The following is a 6000-nucleotide window of genomic DNA, read 5'->3' on the forward strand; positions in this document are numbered from 1 at the left end:
ATTGCTTACCTACCCCCTTTAAGGGGTTTGCTCTGCTATTTGTTTTAAGGGTGTCTTTGCTTCCCTGGCTTCCTACATACTGCTCTTGCTACAATTCTGGCTACCATGTTCCTGGACTAATTTAGTTCCTAGCCTTGGCTTTTCCTGGTCCTAATATTTAGTTGCATTTTCCAGGCTGTCTTTAACCCCCAGGGGTGATCACCTACATCCCGCCGTGTCTGATAATTTACTGAGGACATTAATTTAAGACTTTTTTTTTTTTTTTTTTTTTTAAGGCATGGAATGGGACTCACTCCTCTTTTCAGGTGTGGCTAGGGAACCTCTAGTCTCTTGTTGGGCCAGAAAACAAACATTAGTGGTGGTATGACTGTGAGATAGAACATATCCTTGTAGGTAGGATATTTCCAAATTAAGGTTACCATTTCTATCACTATTTCTACATCATACCTGGAACTTCTGGGGAAAAAAATGGAAGCCAATATGTCATTTTGTACAGAGCCTGCTGTTACTGCATGACTTAAATAAGATCCAAATATGCAGCCACAGGGAGTCCCAGCAGAGGGATTCAGGCCAAGCAATACCTAGTTTTTAGCTCCTTGTCAGACTTAGGCAAGAAGCAGGCACCCAACACTCAGTCCCACTGAGGCAACTCTGAGCATGTGGGGAAGTGAATCCCTAAGTACCTGGGGCACTTTCAAGACAAACACGGAGGCAACCCTGGAATTTAGCTGCCCACAGGGTTAGGTGTCAAATGAATGTGGGATTTCAGGACCATAGTTTGGGACTTACGTGTTTTATGTGGGACACAGGGCCCCTGTGTACTTTATTGTTCTTTTACCACTAACACCAAAGTATGGAAACCCAAAGCAGTCTTCATATATTCTGACAGTGAATTATCTGAATCTCAAATGTTTGCATGCATGTACCATTTCTGAAGGAAATGTCACACTTCTGTTGTATTGGAAAAGAAGAAAAATATTTTATGACGAAGTTGATGATAATCCATTCATATTTGTCTGTAATTTGTGTATGGGCTTTAGATTGGAAGTTTGTTTGTTTGTTTCAGAGCTATTGTGCCATATATTAGAATAGTTTTATATTAGAATAGAGATTGTTTCTGGTTTGAAACAATAAAAAGGGAGAATAATTTATTTTAATAGTTTTATCTCAACCTGTGTGTTTGCTGATTTCTATAACTATTTCAAAAATTTTGAGTCTGTATTTATCGGACTATCTTTGTAACTCCAATATTAGCATGTTTCTGGTTTAGGGTTTTTTTTGGTTCTTTCAAAAATCTCACATACAGTTTGCAGTCAAGCAAGACTATTGAGTATGGTAAAGTCTAATCTAGGCACTCAATCATCTTCTTTTTCACCATGCTGGAATGATACCAAACAGGAGAAGGATAATTTGTTGCATAATACCTTTCTAAGGTATGAAGTACTGTGAACTGTTGCAAAATTGTGTTGGTTCAGATAAAGCTAGACTGACTCGTTCTGTTGCATGTGCCTGGATTAAACTGACATAAACTGGCTGCTGACATAAACATGACCATCATTTAAAGTTTCCTGAATGGCTGGCTAATTCTTATGAATATCTATCTTGACTAATGGCCTTAAAAATGCCTTTCCTGATTTAAGAGGTCCAAACCTTCTACCTAAGACAGGTACAACTAAAAGCACAGGGCCTCGACAGATCTGCTTGGATCAAAATCACACATTGTTCCGACACTGCCATATTTATCAACTAGACTTTAATTTTGCCCAAAGTGTGAAAAACAACCAAAACCCTTCACTTAATTTTGTGTTTCAGGATTTTTTAGGATAGGTTAGCACTGAAGCACAAATGCCAAATTCCTCATTCAAGTGTGGAATGTACATTTCTTATATGTGTCTCTCCAGAGAGATATGGAACTCTGCATATTTTCTAGGTACTCTATGGTGCTAATACTAATCCAGACCCTGCTAAAATAATCTAAGAGGATTTGAAAAGAATATGTAATAAATTTCTCCCTTTTCTCTCTTATGAGAGAATTTCTAAACTGTATATTTCCAGGCCAAATACGTTTTTTCTTTTTTTTTTCTTTTTTTTTTTTTTTTTTGGTTGTTTTTTTTTGGTTGGAATGAAGTAGCACAGGTCTGCTGAACATACAGAACATACCCTCATCTGCCTGGTCTGCCATCAAATCGAGGTATCTAATGGGTAGAGTGGCAGGGAGAAGACACACCACGACTGCAGTGGCCAAGACTCCTTTCTCTCCAGTGCTGTTCAGGTGAAGTGGTTCACCAACACCAATTCATTTGCCTTTGCTCTGGCACAGCAGAATCCCAATTACAAATGACACCCAGAGGGAAATGTAGCACACAGCCTTAGTAATGTATTTATCCGGCTTCTTCAATGGTGAATGTCAGAAAACACCTTGGTTATGTCAGTTGTGGTTCTCTAGTCAAGGAAATAGAAAGGAATAATTCTAGGCTAAAGTAAGAGAAGAGGTAAAGCTATTTGAATCTTTGCAGTGTCTACCCAGTGTCCAAAAATCCTCTCCAGATATAGCAGACAGGACTCTGCTTTGTTCCCAGCCATCCATCAAGGACAGGATCTACCTGCCATAGGTCTCCTGTCTGTGTCCTCGGAAATACTTAAAATCCAAATGGATATGGTCCTGAATAGCCTGCTCTTGCTGACTCTGCTTGAGCAGGGGGCTGCACTAGACAACCTTCAGAGGTCCCTTTCTATCTCAAGTGTTTTGTGATTCTACGGTTTTCATGCTTCTTCCTCTACTGAAACTGACTTTTCTCAATCTCTTCTGTAGTTCATGAGAGCACAACTATCTTTCTTTCCAGTTCTGCCCAATTTTGGCATGACACATACTTAATTTTGGGAAAAATAACTTTCTTTTCAGGTTATTCTTTTTAGTTAATCACTAACCAAATAAATTACAAGTCAGAAGAACTGAATCTGCCCTCCAAACAGGTGGACATATTGCTCAGGGTAAAACAATAGCATAGGTAAGACTTAGCTGCTCAGCCAACTCCTGTGCATTTTGTGTTCCCCTGCCTTGCTCACATCCTTTTCCTCTTGCCATAAAAACCTCAGCATTAATCCATCAATTTATGTAGCGTTTGTCAATTACTGGCTGATTATGACCATTGCATAACGCAGAATTTGAAGTTTTTCCAGAATACGGACTTCCAACATTTTTTATTATGTCATCTTAGTACTTTTAGCAGAGAATTGTAACACCCATGTCCCATCGGTAGCAAGCGAAAATCAGAACCGAAACCACAAGAGCCCGAAAAGTTCCTCACACCAGACAAATGCGTGCTTGTAGACGCAATTTAGGACAGGAGGCATCCGTCAGCGCTCAACAGCGTTTCCTAAGGGAAGCTGGACCTCAGAGTCTTTTAAGAGAAGATTCCTAAACGCACCGAGGAGCACATGGGATCGCCAGGTCCTGGCAGGGGTTGGTCACGATACGACCTGACTCGATCCTCCCCGCTGCAAGGTGTCTCAGCCTGACCCTTCCCGCGGGAGCAGCTCTGCCTCCCTAGGGAATCCCTTCCTCGTCCTCCTCAGCGGGATAACGAGCCAGCAGGGCGGTCAGAGCCAATTTATTCCCAGGGATAGGGACAAGCAGCTAATTAATTAATGTGGCGGGCACCGAGACAAAAAAAGCAGCGCTGCAAGCTTTGGGGCGTGCTGGCTGCTGAGCCCCTCGGCTGTACAGCTGACTTTCTTTATTCCTGCTTTTCGCCTTCAATGAGGAGGGGCTGGGGGGAGGATGCGGAGCCCCGGCGCGGAGCGGGCGGGCGCGCAGCTTTTCACCGCGCCTTGCACAAGTGTCCGGGGCGCGGGGCGCACCTCAGGGTGAGCAGAAAACAACAACAAGATAATGGCCCTAATGCGCACCCTGGGCACGGATCACACGTGGGCCGCTCCCTCCCTTCCTGTGCGAGCGGCGGGGAGCCCGCCTGCCGCGGCGCGGCTGCCTCGGCGGGGAGGGACCGACGCGTCCGGCGGTGGGCAGGGAGGGAGGCAGGCAGCGAGGGAGGGAATCGCCCTATTAAACGCATACAGCGGGGCGGGCGGCTGCCAGGCCGCCCCGTCCATGCCCGCGGAGAGCCCGAGAGCGCCGCGCTCGCCCCGCTGCCGCTGCCGCTGCCGCTGTCGGCGGGAGCTCCCCGCGCACGGCCCCGCCGAGCCCGGCATGGCGCGGCGCGGCCGCTTCCAGCGCCTCTTCGGCCGCAGCGAGTCCGAGGACTCGGAGCCCGAGGGGGCGGCCGCCGCCCCCCGCCGCCGCCCCTCCGCCGCCGCCGCGCCCAAGCGGCGCCCCGCGTTCCCCCACTGGCGCCCCAAGAAGAAGGAGCAGCATCCCCGGGAGGGCGGCGGTGCCGCGCCCGCCTGGACCGCGCCGCCCGCCTCGCCCCTCGAGTCCCCGGCCCCGCGGTAAGCGCCACTGCGGGCGGGCGGCGGGGGGCGCGGCGGGCCGGGCACGGCTGGGCCGGGGTTCTCCTGTCCAGGAGCGAGGGGCTCTTCTGTCGAGCAGGGAGAAGAGCGCGTCCCGCACCGCCTTCCCGTGCCGCGCTCGCCCCAGCCTGCTGGCGGAGCGGCGCCCAGCCGTGTTGACAAACAGCAGCGCCCGTGTGAATAAGTAACAGTCAGCCCTGTGCCCGGAGCAGGGGGAGGCTGCCTGGCCCAAACCAGCCTCCTGAGCGCGGCTGGCGTGTGCGAATGGCTTTTACTCGTCTGCAGCAGTGGGCTTGCTCTGTGCGCGCTTTTTCTGGACTTGGTAGAGGAGGAAGATGAAAGAGAAGGGCTTGACAACATTCTGCTACAGTGCTCCCCATGGCTGTTGCTCCCCAGTGTGGTTCCAAGTCTCCCATGAGTAATGACTGTCTAGTGCATGCTGGCTTCTTGGGGACACAGGCATTCCCCGGGGGCTGTTAAGAGCCCGTGGCCACAGCACAAGGAACCTCAGTGAGACTGTGGGGTTGCCAAGCAGTAAAACCTCTGACGTGAAGGTAATTCACAGTAGTATACGGTGAACTTGAGGCTACATCAGTTAAGGGTTTGGTTAATACTGCTCAGATCTGAACATCACAAACCAGGCAGTGAGAAACTGTCAATGCTGCTTACATTAAAAAAAAAAAAAAAATTAAAAAATTGTAAGCTGTAAGCTATTGATCTCTCAGGTGTTTGGTTCAAATTGAGAAATCTGTAAGTTTCAGAAGGTGTTTCTGTGTGGATGTGTTAGCACTTGCTGAAAAATAGACATCAGGTAGAAGTTAGAACTTGACTAAAGTATAGTCTAATGATGTTTGTGTTTGGTATTGAAATCTATTATTGAAGACTTTAAACACCAACCTCTTCTATAAAAGGAAAAAAAAAAGCTTATGTTTATGTATGTTTAGGAAAGAGAAAAGGAAGTCTGCTTTTCAGAGCTTTTGAACTGGGAAATGATGTATTCCAGAATGCTGTTGAGTGGCCAAGCTCTGGGCAATGCTGCATGTGACCTCAACCAGGAGCAGGTCCCTGTTTTGCCTTCCAAAGGCCAGATAAAACAGAAGGGGATCACAGTGTGGCTCGGGGTGGAAGGGAGCCCCAAACAAGGCTGACTCTGAGTTCAGATCCCAGTTGCTCAGGACTGTGTCCACTTGAGTTTTGAAATCTTCCAAGAAGACAGAGTGCACAACAACTTTGGCCAAGATGTATTACTGCTGCCTTGTGTGAAATAGTTTCTTCTGGTAGAAGGCTGGAACACATTTCAATTCACAGCTTGTGCTGGGCCTGCCATGGGCTACTGAAGAGCCTCGTGGCTCTTCATGCATACTGACAGGCAGGTGTTGGGTTCTCTCTGTGGTCATCTCTTCCCTGGGCTGAACCTGCTTCCCCAGCCACTCCTCAGGGCAAAATCTCCAGCCCCTCAGTATCTTGAGGCCCTGTGTTCTTTTTATCAGCATGTTTTGTATTGAGGGGCCCAAAACTGAATAGAATATCTGA

This window comes from Oenanthe melanoleuca, chromosome 3 (assembly GCF_029582105.1).
Source record: "Oenanthe melanoleuca isolate GR-GAL-2019-014 chromosome 3, OMel1.0, whole genome shotgun sequence".
Taxonomy (NCBI): Eukaryota; Metazoa; Chordata; class Aves; order Passeriformes; family Muscicapidae; genus Oenanthe; species Oenanthe melanoleuca.